We start from the raw sequence: 14,694 nt of genomic DNA on the forward strand, positions 1-14,694 counted from the left end.
TGAGATAGGGCCACACTAAATGGTGAAAGGCCTTAAAGGTAAAGACAAGGTGCTTAAGTTTGAAGTAGTGGAGGAGGCAAAGCCAGTGGAACACATTAAGAGGGGGATGATATGGTCGGCGCATGGAGAAAGGAACATAATCCCATCAGCAGTTTTTTGAATAGTCTTCAGCCAGGAAGAGATTACAATAATCAAGACATTAGATAATGAGGCCTGAATAAGAGCTTTGGTTGGCTGAACAAACAGAAAAGGCAGAATTTTAGAAATGTTATGTAGAAAGAAACAACAAGAACTGGACATGGCCTAGATGTGTGCATCAAGAGAAAGGGTCAAGTTTAATATAATGCTCATATTGCAGGCTTCAGTGATTAGGAGAATAGTGGTGTTACTCATGATGACAGAGAACATTTGGGTGGGAGAAGATCAGAAGCTCAGTTTGGGCCATGTTGAGTTTAAGCTGGACATCCACAAGGAAACATCAGAAAGATAAGCTAAGATGCAGAATCAGATGGTTGAAGACAGGTTTTTTTAGTGGAAAGGTAGATTTATGAGTTTTCAGCATGAAGATGGCATTCAAAACCCATGGTTGTAGATGAAAGCACCTAGAGATAGGGTGTGGAGAAAGAAGGCAGGGGACTAAAGAAAGAGCCTTGGGGATGTCCAGTGCTAAAATAAGGCGGCAGGAGGAGAACCTACCAAACAAGATACTGAAGATCTGATCAGAGAAGAAAGAAGAGAACAATCAGAGAACAATGCCTCAAATGGCAACAGATGGAACTTTTAAAGTAGGGAGTCATCGATGGTGTCACTGGTCACTGAGCAGTCAAAGAGAATGAGAATGGAGCAGAAACCCTGGGGTTTGGCCAAGAAGAGGTCAGTTGAGATTATATTGGGATCCATTTCAGTGGAGTTCAGGGGGCAGAAACTGGATTGAGAGGGAAAAGGTGTGAGAAGAGGAACTCAAGGTAGTGGTTGTAGAAGCATGTTCAATAAGACTGAAGGTGTAAGGGAGATGGTGTGATAGCTGCAGAGGCAGATGTGGTCAGAGGTGAATTATTCCATGATGAGGAAGACTGAAGCATGCTTCTATTACAAAGGGAAGGATCCAAGGTGCTGAAGAAAAAGGTGTGAGAATGGGGGCTGGGGAGGTACGCTTGGGATAGGGTCACACAGGAGTAGATGGAGGGCTTAGAGGAGGAGAAAAAAATGAGAAATGGTGTCAGTGTTCGGGAAGGAGGAGGAGAGTGTGTTAAGAGGTAAGGGAATGGAGAGTCATGGGTGAGGGAACTAGGGGTGCTGCTGCACCCCCCAGCTTGAACTGGTTTCCAGTATATATAGGGTTTACAGTTTGGTTCAATGGCTCTCAGTACCCCCACTAGACAAATTGTTCCAACACTCCTGTGGAGAGCTCATGTCAGATCTTGTGCAAAAGTCATCAAATTCCTAAGCAGTGAGAGAAGTGGGAGAGGGGAGGGAGATGGTTTAAGGAGGGAGACAAAGGTGTCAAATTGCTGACTGGGATTGTAGGTGTGGGGTTCAATTATAGTGAAGAGGTGGACTTCCTTGGTTAAAAAAATGACAGAACTGAAGGAGAACAAAATAAATCTAGTCGAGTCCAGCATCGTTGCAGGACTTCTTCCAGATACTTTCAAGATTTGCTTCTCCCTTGCTTGGATATGGTGCAGGGTGCCATCAGGGAGTCGGGTGAGGGTCCTTGATTCTGCATCACTGAGCCCTGGCACTAGTTGGAACTTCTGAGGGGCTACTGTGACATTCTGTACCTCAAAATAGCACCCTGAAACCCTCATATTCACCACTTTGATATGATTATGATATGTTTTGTACAAAGTATGCCTGTGAGGTATCATTTGAGAAGTCATGATCTATTGAACATTACTACCCTGTTGAATTGTATGTTACCATTGTATCTGAAGTTGTGAATTATTGCTGTGTGTGTTATTGAAATATGTCATGAGGTTGAGAGGCGCCCACAGCCAGTCTTTCAGTGGCAACAAAGGAGCACCTAATGAAACAGATTTACATCAGGACCACCCAGATATATGTTGATGGTCCACCCCAGAGACTCCCAATGCCCATCTCAGAGGGCACGTATACTGTGGAGGTGACCTAACTCATGTGACATAGCAAGGATCTTTCTAGCAGCTGGAGGAAAGTCTAAAAAAGGGACAGCGACATCACCAGATGGCCTCTCTACTCTCCCATCTCAACTTGTGGAAGACAAAGACTTTGAACTGGGGAGATTAGTCCCATGCTGAAAGGGAATTCAGTCTGTGTAATAAAAACTGTAAACTGCCTGAAACATTCATTGGGGTGAGAGACTGATTCAAACCTTACTTAGTCTGTAGAATTCAGACTGAAAGTTTATTTTTTATTTCTTATGTAACCAACTTTGATCTCTATGCCTGCTACTTATAATCATTTAAAATCTATCTTTCTGTAGTTAATAAATCTGTTTTATATTTTACCTAAAACACTCTGGTTTTGGTTGAAGCGCTTAGAGCAAAGGTTCTCAAACTGTGGTCTGTGGACCACCAGTGGTCTGCGAGCTCCATTCAGGTGGTCCGCGGATAGTTCCCTCTATGGTGCGTGCCTGAGTGGCTGCACACAAGAGTATGAAGGGCCACCTACCTAATCAGTGAAGCTGCACAGGCATGGCTCCATTAATTAGATGCCTGGACCCTGGAGAAAACACATATACAAGGTGAGGTGGTGGCCTTGCAGGGAATAAGGGGTTAGTGGGAGGGGGCAATGTGGTGAGAAGAGGGGTAGGGGGAATTTGGGATGTGCAGGGCTGCGGCGGCGAGAGAAAGAGGTGACTTTCCCCAGCTCCAGGGCTGCAGCTGCTGGGGAGAGACAGCCCTCCTTCCCAGCCTCAGCTCAGGGGCTGCTGTGCTGGGGGAGAAAGGGTACATCCATTGCATTAGAAAGGTGAGACTACTGATATTAAAATATGAGTTGTGTGCTTTTATTTGTAGAACAAAAAATGTTAATTATTATTAATGTTTTTTTTTAATATAGTGCTTTTATCCAAAGCACTTTACACTAGTTAGCTAACGGTACAAACATCATTTGGAAAGATCATTGAGTCGTCCGTCAAGACCCTCAGCAATTTTCAAGTGGTCTGGGAAAAAAAAATTTGAGAACCACACTGTTTCATGGCCCTGCCTTGCCTAAGAGCTGGAGCTCTAATTCCTGAGAAGGGGCTCACACCAGAGACATAGTCAGGCACAGTGGCCTCCCACTGAGCTGGACGGGGAGGGACCATTGCTAACCCACTACACTTGGTGAAGAATGCGGGCATTGGCCCGGCCCCTGTAATAAGGGGTCCAGAGCAAGTCACACCCCACACATCCTTGCTGTTACCATAGAGCTGGACAAACTGTGACAAAGTCAAGCCAGACAGCTGCAAGAGGATGTGGGAAGGCAGATACGTTAACCCTACAATGTTAAAGGTCCTCTTCCCTATAAGATGAGGAGGAGTTACCTCAGGTCAATTAGGAACCTCTGGATCCAGTTAAGGGCTGCCTGAGACCTTTTAAAACCAGGAGGGAGAGGGAGAGAGAGACAAGCCACTACCAGGCTAGTGGCAGCAGGGAAGTAAGCTTCTCCATAGGGGAAGCAGACTAGCCTGAGTGCCTGCTAGGGGAAGGACAGACACCCGGGGGCAGACTACAGGGTGACACCCAGCCCCAGCAAGGAGGCAGGGGAAGATATCACCCTTTGTTTTTGTGTTTATGGGACTTATTCCCCTTTTGTTTGGTAGAGAATCATCCCATAGGCTTACCCTGGAAATACGGCCGAAGGATCACAGAAGGGGATAGGACGAACACTGCCCAGAGGGAGGTGGGGCTAATTTAATCCAGGCCTGCCATCACTAGAGGGGGAAGTGCTTGGTCCACTGAGACGAAGGAGGTGTCTTGCCACACATGAGGTAGGATCTGACTTTGATGGAACCGTCCCAGGGGAAGGTAAATCACACACACACACCCAATGGATGATGTAATAAGGGCTCTGGTATAGGCCATGACAGCCCTACAAGAGGCTACCATGGTCCAGATGTCTGCACAACAGGAATTGGTGCGGCTACAGCAGTAAAACGAATCAACTGCTGATGACCCAGGCAGCCCAGGACCGAGCCACTCTGCAGGAGGTCATGAACCAGCTGAAGGCCCTGACCACTCTGATGCATGGCCACGATGGGACCTGGTCTCTTCGGGCCAGTAGTCACCTACAAAAGAAAGATGATGTCGAGGCACACCTCCTTACCTTCGAGAGAACAGCCTATGTGAGGCTTGGCCCCAAGACCAGTCGGTCAGCATCCTCACCCCCTTTTTGTGTGGGGAGGCCCAGAAGGCCTATTACAACATGGCAGTGGAAGCAGCTACAGATAACCCCCAGTTGAAGGCGGGGGTCCTGCGGAGATCCAGGGTGACAATAGCTATAAGGGCCCAGAAATTCCAAGAGTGGCAGTACTGGGACGGCAAAGCACCGAGGTCCCAGTTATTCGACCTGATCCATCTAATGTGGAAGTGGCTGTGCCCTGAGACCCACGGTCCAGAGAAAATTATGGAAATCATAGTGTTGGACAAGTTCATGAGGGGACTACCGCCTGACCTACAGGGATGGGTCAGCCAAAATGACCCCTCCTCCTATAATGGGTTAGTCGCCCTTGTAGAGAGACGCTTAATGGCCAAAGAACTTTCTTTGACTATCAGGGAAGAGATGCGCCAGGTCAAGAGGCCAGTCCCCGCCCTAAGTGCCCTGGCTTCCAAAGCACCAGGCAGAACTATGATGGGAAGGAAGGATGCTAAAGAGCGGCCAGAGGCTGCGAAGAGACTTGGGGAACTGGGGAGAGAGGGTCGTGGGGTAAGGCCCAATAGCCCAAAGAATAGGGGAATACCCCAAGCAGGATATAGGTGTTATGCATGTGGGGAAGTAGGACATATAGCAGCCAGTGTCCTAATGTGGAAGAGACCATGCAATGTAATCTAAGGGATCCTGAAGATCCATGTGGCTTGATAAACCTCATGGGAGTTGTGATGGCCCCCCATAGGTACATGCAGCCAGTTAAGATGAATGGCATAGAGACCATTGCCTTAGTGGACTCTGGGAGTGCTGTCACACTTTTCTCAGGGAAATTATTGGACCAGGACCAGCTGTCTTGGGCTAAGCGCACAGGAATAACCTATGCACACTATGCATTATCCGACCATCCCTGTACAAATTGAGGTCCAGGGGAATACCACAAGAATGATGGCAGGGGTGGTCCTGAAGCTCCCATACATGGTCCTCATAGGACTAGACTTCCCAGGGTTTGGAGGCCTACTCCTCATTGATGAGTCAGAGGAGGGTAGTGACCCTGGGATCAATATGATGGCCCCAGTAGCTAACCCTCCCCCAGTCTTCCATGAATTTGCCCAGGATCTATACTCTACAGGTGGGAAGCCCCGGAAGACTAGGCGAGAAAGGAGGGCAGATAAAAGGTTGGGAACCAGAATCTTGACCCAGAACCGAAAGGCTGCGCTTGTAGGGAAGAAGTCTGGTCCACCTGACAGTGGGGGCAACGCAAATGACTGACGAGTCGGAAGCTGGACCCAATTCCATGGAGGCTCCCCCCAGGAAGGAAACAGAAATAGGTCTCCTTGAGTTTGGGTATATTGGACCCTCCTTTGAGAATTTTGGACAGGATCAGGCCAATGATCCGCTATATGATAACGTTAGGAAAGAGGTAGTTGAGGTGAATGGGGTCCCGGTGGAGGGGAAAACCAAAGGCCCAGGGCCATACTTCATGATAAAAAGGGACTATACAGGGTAGTCCAAATGCAAGAGCGAGAAGTAGAGCAGCTCTTGGTAGCTCGAAGACACCAGAGGGCAGTTTTGGACCTCACAGTCATTTGTTCGGAGGACATTTAGGAGTGGATGAAATCCTCAGCCGAATCCGTCGGAGGTTCTTTTGACCAGAAGTTTATATGGAGGTCCGACAATATTACACTTCCTGTCCAGAATGCCAATTACATGGCCCCTGACCACACTTAAGGGCCCTTTTAGTGCCTCTGCAAATTATAGAAGTCCCATTCGAGAAGATAGCCATGTACCTGATAGGTCCACTGGAGAAGTCACCCCAGGGCCATCACAGTGTGCTCGATATACTGGATTATGCCACCTGATACCCAGAAGCCATACCCTTACGAAACACAATGACCAAGACGATAGCTAAGGAAATTTAATCCAAATTTTCTCTAGGGTGGGGAAACCCAAGGAAATCTTGACAGAGCAAGGGACCCCCTTCATGTCCAAGCTGATGAAAGGCTTGTGTGCAATGCTCCACATACAGGCCCTAAGAAAGTCAGTCTACCATCCACAGACTGATGGCCTCGTCAAACGCTTTAATAGGACACTGAAGACCATGATACGGAAAGTGGTGAGTCAGGATGAGAAAAATTGGGATATCTTACTACCTTACCTGATGTTTGCTATAAGGGAGGTCCCCCAAACGTCAGCTGGGTTTTCCCCTTTTGAACTATTATACGGTTGCCACTCCCGCGGCATACTGGACATTTCCAAGGAAGGCTGGGAAGAACAGCCTAACCAGGAAAAAAGCATCATTGGGCATGTGCTGCAAATGAAGGACAGGATAGCCCAAAAAGTCCTGTGGCACCTTATAGACTAACAGATGTATTGGAGTATAAGCTTTCGTGGGTGAATACCCACTTTGTCGGATGCATGTAGTAGAAATTTCCAGAGGCAGGTATAAATCTGCAAGCAAGAATCAGGCTATGGATAATGAGGTTAGTTCAATCAGGGAGGATGAGGCCCTCTTCTAGCAGTAGAGGTGTGAACACTAAGGGAGGAGAAACTGCTTTTGTAGTTGGCGAGCCAGTCACAGTCTTTGTTTAATCCTGAGCTGATGGTGTCAAATTTGCAAATGAACTGAAGCTCAGCAGTTTCTCTTTGAAGTCTGGTCCTGATGTTTTCTTGCTGCAGGATGGCTACCTTTAAATCTGCTATTGTGCATCCAGGGAGGTTGAAGCCTTCTCCTACAGGTTTTTGTATATTGCCATTCCTAATATCTGATTTGTGTCCATTTACATGCATCTGACAAAGTGGGTATTCACCCAAGAAAGCTTATGCTCCAATACATCATGTTAGTCTATAAAGTGCCACAGGACTCTTTGCTGCTTTTACAGATCCAGACTAACACAGCTACCCCTCTGATACAGGATAGCCCAAGTCACCCCCATAGTGCGGGAACACATGGAGAAGGCACAAGAGGCCCAACAGATCTATTACAATCATAGAATCATCGAATATCAGGGTTGGAAGGGAACTCAGGAGATCATCTAGTCTAACCCCCTTCTCAAAGCAGGACCAATCCCCAATTTTTGCCCCAGATCCCTAAATGGCCCCCTCAAGAACTCACAACCCTGGGTTTAGCAGGCCAATGCTCAAACCACTAAGCTATCCCTCCCCCGCCCTCCCCAAGTGATGGCCCGGAAATTCCAAGTGGGAGATCGGATAATGGTGCTGGTGCCCACAGCAGAGAACAAACTCCTGACCAGATGGCAGGGGCTATATGAAGTGATAGAAGCCATTGGGGAGGTTGACTATAAAGTTTGACAGCCTGATCATCAGAAACCGGAACAGATCTACCATATCAACCTGTTGAAACCATGGCAAAACAGAGAGGTTAATCTGGTCACTCTAGAGACACCACCCCAAGGAAGCAAACCGCAGGGGCAGGTGAGAATATCCCCTGAATTGACACCTTGTCGTGGGGCAACGTCTCACAGCTGCAGTGCCTCCTGCTAGTTGTCCAAGGAATTAGCTCTTTTCAGCCAGGAGTGCCCTCTGCCAGTTGGTGTCTCGACTGTCACTGGCCCCATGCCCTTCTCGGACACTGGTGCCCTTCTAGATTAGGGTTCTGCCCCCTGGCAGTACCCCCTCAGTCTGGGTCTCCCCTCCCAGTGGAACCCCCAACCCCCTATCCCTCCCGTGCCTCTGTGGCTACCGTCAGTCATTGTCTAGCCCCCGCTCCCTGGGGCAGACTGCAGTCTGTACCACTCATCATCGACAAGGGGTGGTCGGACCAGCTGCCTCTGTCTAGGTCTGGGCTGCTCTTCTGCAGCCTTAGTACCCCTTTGTGGGCCTTTACCTCGGCCTGCAGCCTGGGGCTCTGCTAGGCTGGAGCTCCCCAGCTCCCTCTGCCCTTCCTCAGCACTGCTCTGCCCTAGGTACCCTCCTCAGCTTCCCAGGCAGCCAGGTCCTCCTCTCTCCATGTAGCTAGAGAGAGTGTCTCTCTTAGCTCCTAGCTACCAGCCCTCTTATAGGACCAGCTGTGGCCTGATTGGGGTGTGGCCCCACCTGTGGCTACTTCCCCCAATCAGCCTAGCTTTCCTCCAGCTACAGCCCTCTCTTAGGGCTGTTTTAAGCCCTTCGAGGCATGGCGGGATGACCACCCCCCAAACCCCTGAACAAGCCAAAGTCATCAGTATGATTGAACGAAACCACAACGTGTTCTCAGAAAGGCCAGGCAGGACCACAGAAGTTCACCATCAGATCATCACGGATCCTGGAATAAAGGTGAATGTTAAGCCATATCTGATCCCCGAGGCAAAAAGAGAGGAGATTAAGACCCAAGTTAGGAAAATGTTGGAGCTAGGAGTCATTGAGGAGTCCCATAGTCAATGGTCCAGTCCAATTGTCCTGGTACCTAAGCCAGATGGCAGCAGGAGATTCTGCAATGACTTCCGAAATTAAACGAGGTGTCCCAGTTTGATGCCTACCCCATGCCTCAGATAGATGAGCTAATCGACCAACTGGAAAAGCACAATTCTTGTCCACCCTTGACTTAATCAAAGGTTATTGGCAAATCTCTCTGGCCAAGGAGGCCAAAGAGAAGACTGCCTTTTTGACACTGGAGGGATTGTACCAATACACTGTCCTCCCTTTTGGGCTATATGGTGCTCCTGCAACCTTCCAGCTGCTCACGGATAAGCTGTTATATCCACATGGCAATTATACAGCCGCTTACCTTGACGATAAGAAAAGGAGTACCTGTGGCACCTTAGAGACTAACCAATTTATTTGAGCATAAGCTTTCGTGAGCTACAGCTCACATAGCCCAGACTGGGAGACGCACCTAGGAAAGGTGGAAGCGGTATTGGACACCCTAAGGAAGGCGGGTCTCACTGCAAATCCCTGCAAATGTGCATTAGGGCCAGCAGAAGCCAAGTACTTTGGGTACATCATGAGAAGGGGCGTAGTCAAGCCCAACTGAACAAATTAGAGGCAATACAATGTTGGCCTCGACCAATCTGGAAGAAACAGGTCTGAGCATTCCTGGGGATAGTTGGGTACTACAGATGATTCATTCCCCACTTTGCTACCAGAGCATACCCATTGACGTATTTGATAAAAGCCAGAGGCCCAGACATAGGGAAATGGACCAGCGCAGCTGAAGAAGCTTTTGCAGATCTGAGAACCTCCCCCTGTAGTAACCCGGTGCTAGTAGCCCTGGACTTTGAGAAGGAGTTCTTGCTGCAAATAGTCGCCTCCAAGGTTGGGTTGGGAACTGTACTTTCGCAAATGGTAAGAGAGGAAGGACACCCAATCACATTCCTTAGTAGGAACCTCCTGCCCAGAGAACAAAAGTATGCTGTAGTGGAGAAGGAATGCCTTGCTGTAAAATGGGCCATGGAAACCCTCTGATATTACTTACTCGGATGGAGGTTTACCCTTGTCACTGACCATGTTCCCCCTGAAATGGATGCATCGGAACAAAGGAAGAAATGCAAGGGTAACAAGATGGTTCCTGTCGTTACAACCCTTCCATTTCAGGGTGCAGCACAGGTCAGGGGTCAGGCATGGCAATGCTGATGGCCTATCATGGGTACACTGTTTTTTGACCCAAGTAGACCAACCCCATGGTGTTGAGCAGGGAGGGGGGATATGTGACAAAGTCAGGCCGGATGGCTACAAGAGGGTGTAGAAAGGCAAATATGTTAGCCCTAGAATGTTAAAGGTCCTCTTCCCTATAAGCTGAGAAGGGGTTACCTCAGGTCAATTAGGAATACCTGGATCCAGTTAAGGGCTGCCTAAGACCTTTTAAAACCAGGAGGGAGAGGGAGAGAGAGAGAGAGACAAGCCGCTACAAAGCTAGTGGCAGCAGGGAAGTAAGCTTCCCCATACGGGAAGCAGACAAGCCTGAGTGCCTGCTAGGGGAAGGACAGACATCCAGGGGCAGACTACAGGGTGACACCCAGCGCCAGGGAGAAGGCAGGGGAAGGTATCACCCTTTGTTTTTGTGTTTATGAGACTATTCCCCTTTTATTTGGTGGAGGATCACCCCGTAGGCCTACCCAGGAAATACGGCCAAAGGAGCACAGAAGGGGGTAGGACAAACGCTGCCCAGAGTGGGCTGATTTACCCCACGCCCACCACCATCAGAGGGGGAGGTGCTTGGTCTGACAAGACAAAGGAGGTGCCTTGCCACAAAGCTCATCAAGTACTTGGCTAAGAGCCACCAGCAGCAGCTGGTGCAACAGCTAGGGACTTATAAGCAGCAGCTCCTCTGGGAGTTGGAAGCCCAACATCCTGAAGAGCAGCAGTCGTGCCTGCAGCAGCTGGAAGCCCTGCTGTCCAGTTCTGGCGGGCCCCACCAGGCAGAGACTATGACCACCTCTATCCCCACAGTACCAGTACGGCAGTCAAAGATGCCTTCCTCATGATCTTTGAGCGGTCGCCTCAGCGGCTGAGTGGCCACCTGGACAGTGGGCCACCCTCCTGGCCCCATATCTTATGAGTCAGGGTGAACTGCTTACCAAGGGCTACCAGACTACGAAGCCCAGGACTATGGACAGGTGAAGGCCACCATTGACAGGGGGAGGGATAGCTCAGTGGTTTGAGCATTGGCCTGCTAAAGCCAGGGTTGTGAGTTCAATCCTTAAGGGGGCCATTTAGGGATCTGCGGCAAAAAATTGGGGATTGGTCCTGCTTTGAGCAGGGGGTTGGACTAGATGACCTCCTGAGGTCCCTTCTAACCCTGATATTCTATGACTTCCGAAAGGTGAATGCAATCTCTAAGTTCAATGTCTACCCAATGCCCCGGATTAACAAACTCCTTGACTGGCTCGGGGAGGCCCAATACTTTATGACCCTTGACCTCATGAAGGGATATTGGCAAATCCACCTGGACCTGAGCTCGAGGGAGAAGATGGCATTTGCCATCCTGATTGGGCTCTATCATTTTACACAAATGCCCTTCAGCCTACATGGAGCTCTGGCAACCTGCTTGTGGTTAATGGACCACCTCCTGCAGCCCCACACTATGTATGTCGCACGCTACTTAGATGATATGGTGGTGTACAGCCGGAGCTGGGAGGAAGCAACTGTCCTTCGGGCACTGTGAGTCACTGGGTTGACAGCGAACCCGAAGAAATGCCTGATTGGGTGGCAAGAAACCACATACCTGGGATACACCCTGGGGCAAGCTCAGATATGCCTTCTCATAGGGAAGGCCCTGACCACAAAGCAGCAGGTGCGACAGTTCCTGGGGCTGGCCAGATGTTATAGGCGATTTCTACCCCCTTGACCAAGCTCCTAAGGACAGTCCCCACTGAGTATGCTGGTCAGCAGAATGTGAAAACACCTTCCAGACCCAGAAGGAGCAACTGTGCTGGGAACTGGTACTCTTCAGCCCTGACTTCAACCAGGAATTTATTGTCCAGATGGATGCTTCAGAGGTGGGACTCGTGGCCATCCTTTCACAGGTGGTAGAAAGGGACGAGCACCTGTCGTATACATCAGTAGGAAGCTGTTCCAGAGAGAGTGGAACTATTCCGTCATTGAGAAAGACGCCCTCGCTGCCAAATGGGCGGTGGATGCCTCAGGTACTATCTCCTCGGTGCCCCCATGCCCTCTTAAAATAGCTGAACACTATGAAGAACACCAATCCCAACTTGATGCGGTGGTACCTCAGTCTCCAACCACCCACATTCACCCTCAGACACCGAGCGGGTAAGGCCAATGCTAATGTCACACCAACAGACCCCAGTCGGCGTTGGGTGTGATCGAACCCGGGACCTCTGGAGCTAAATGCATGAGCCTCTACTATATGAGCTAAAAGCCATATGGCTATTAGCTAAGTCTGTACAGAAGACTCATTAATCTCTCTCTAAGTGGTCTCGGTGCCACTAGATGGGACAGACCACCACACCCAGAAAGCGTGTGGGTTACACTAACATGGACTTTTTGTCACACCTGGGGAAAAGCAAGGACGCCAGCCCTGAAAACCAGGAGCTGGACTTGAGTGGGGACTGTCTAGTGCAGTGGCACCGGAACAGGGAAGCCAGAGGGCCATGGCCCATCCATTTTTTGCCATGGCAACCCCACCCCCTCCCCTCCTCTTTCCCCCCCATGACCCCAGCCAGCCTCCTGGACTCCTCACCCAGGGCAGATGGAGGGTCCCTGCCACAGCTCCCTACAACTGCCTGCGCGGCTCTTACCATGGCTGAGCTGCAGCTCTGAGGCACTGTCCCCTGGACGGAGCCAGGTAGGGGTGAGAGCGGTGCTGTGTGAGCAGCTGTGGGGAGCCTGGGTCCCTCCACCTGGGACACTGGCAGTGGACTGCTTTTGGCCCCTGGGCGGGGGGGGGGGGCAGGTTCCCCAGCCCTGTGCCTGCTTGGCCAGGGCCAGGGCCTCTGGGGGAAGAGGAACCAGAGGACATGAACAGAAGAAATTCTTGAATTGCTTGTACACCAGTGCTAGGAGCTTGGATAACAAACAAGAGGAACTGAATTGCTCCTGTATTAACATAAATTTGTTTTAGTTGGTGTTGCTGAAACCTGGTGGAAATTGTCAGGGATGAGCACCTGGACCAGCTGGTTTAGTCTCCAAGCAGACTAATGAGCCCAAATGGGCTATAGCAAAACTGCCTGACTGGCTGACCTGCCTGGTTGGTTGAAGGGAGCCCGCAGATGTGCTCTTAAGCCCAGCAGCATTAGCAGGTTGCCAGCTGCCGAACACTTACACCCGCAGCTGCGATTGCTCCTGTACCTGCCTTGTTCCCCTCCTTGCTCCTGCCCTTGGCCCTGGCCCTTGGTGTAAGAACCCAGGGGCCTAGAACCAGGATGTGAGGGAGGTGCTGCTTCCTCATTGCCACCAAGAGCAAATGAAAGGCTAAGCTCTGAAGGAAATCCCTCTCTAAGGGGTTTGGAAGTATAACATTGTATAAGTATAGTGTTGTATAAGGGGACATGCTGGATACATTGTATATGAGAGGGCCAAAACATGTTACAAAGTATCTGAGGGAGCACACTGTAGGGACAGTTAGCTTTTGAATGGAGAAGCAATTAAGATAGAGCCAGCACGTCTAAGAAGCAGGCATCAGAATGGAAGGTGTGAAGGGCAATTAGTTAAGTTAACTGGAAGCTGTTAAAGGAGATTGTTAAGGGTGGCAGGTAATTGAAGATACGTGACTGGTCTCAGGGATCTCGAAGGGTGGTGACTAAAATCTTTTTTCTTCTTTTGTCTGTAACTTCTCTGTAACTTGTTCTCCAAAAACTGTATAAATTAAGAGACACAAGCCCCACTCGGGGGGCTCACTTCTAAATGTATTAGCAGAGCAGCTTTGCTAATAAAACAGAGTGGTCTGATAAATTGTGAGTCAAACTTTGACAGGGGCATAAAGGATAGCCTTTTGTGATTGATTACCTGGCACTCCTCATATAAACTAGGATGCCATTTCTGGGAGTTCTCTGAGCAATACAGGCCTTTGGTGTCCTTCTGCCTTAAACCCTGCTCACTGCAACTCACCTTGATCCCAGACTCCCAACTTTTGACTTATGCTCAGCTCCCAACCCTGATTCTGGTTTACTGGCTTTGGTGTAAGACTATTGCTGACCCAGATGAAAGACTCTGGCCTAGACTGACACCAATTCTCACCTCAAGCTCTATTTGGTAATGGACTCTGATTTTGAGATTTTGACCTGGCCTGGCCCCAGATTGATCTCTGACCTTTGGCCCCAATACTGAGCACTCCATGGCCAAAGGCCACCCACGACCCATGGCTGACCCTTGGCTCTGACTCCTGGTTCCTGACTCTGACTCCTGGTTTCTAGCTCTGACACTCAGAGCTGGTCCTGGCCTCTGATGCTGGCTCTGACCACGAGGATGGACCGCCCAGTACTGTGACCACTAGGCATGATCATCCACACCCTGGTCTTGAAGAGATGATTCCTGTGATTGGAATGTTAAAATCAATAGTTATAACCTATTTGGGAAGGATTGAGTGGGCAAAAATGGAGGAGCAGTAGCATTCTGTCAAAAATTCCTTTCGTTCTTAGTTTTCGAAGACTGAGATTTTCTCTTCAGTTTCATTGTTTTCTTGTTAACTTTAATGGCCCATCACTTGTCTTCTCCTGGGTTGGGCAATATAGGTGGCTGGAGCTAGTCTTGACTGTTTGGGGAGGCAACCCCTTCCTGTCTGACCACTGCCTTGTTGTGAGGTGCAGCTGATTGTTTCAGCACAAAGGATGAGCACATTTTTGTATCGATACAAATACATAAATTCATAACCACAGTCTGTATAAATATCTCAGAATGACCATCAAGCTTAGAATATTACAAGCTTTCATAAAAGACCTTGCCTGACATATTTTTATACACAGTAACATT

Source organism: Eretmochelys imbricata, chromosome 13 (assembly GCF_965152235.1).
Source record: "Eretmochelys imbricata isolate rEreImb1 chromosome 13, rEreImb1.hap1, whole genome shotgun sequence".
Lineage (NCBI taxonomy): Eukaryota > Metazoa > Chordata > Testudines > Cheloniidae > Eretmochelys > Eretmochelys imbricata.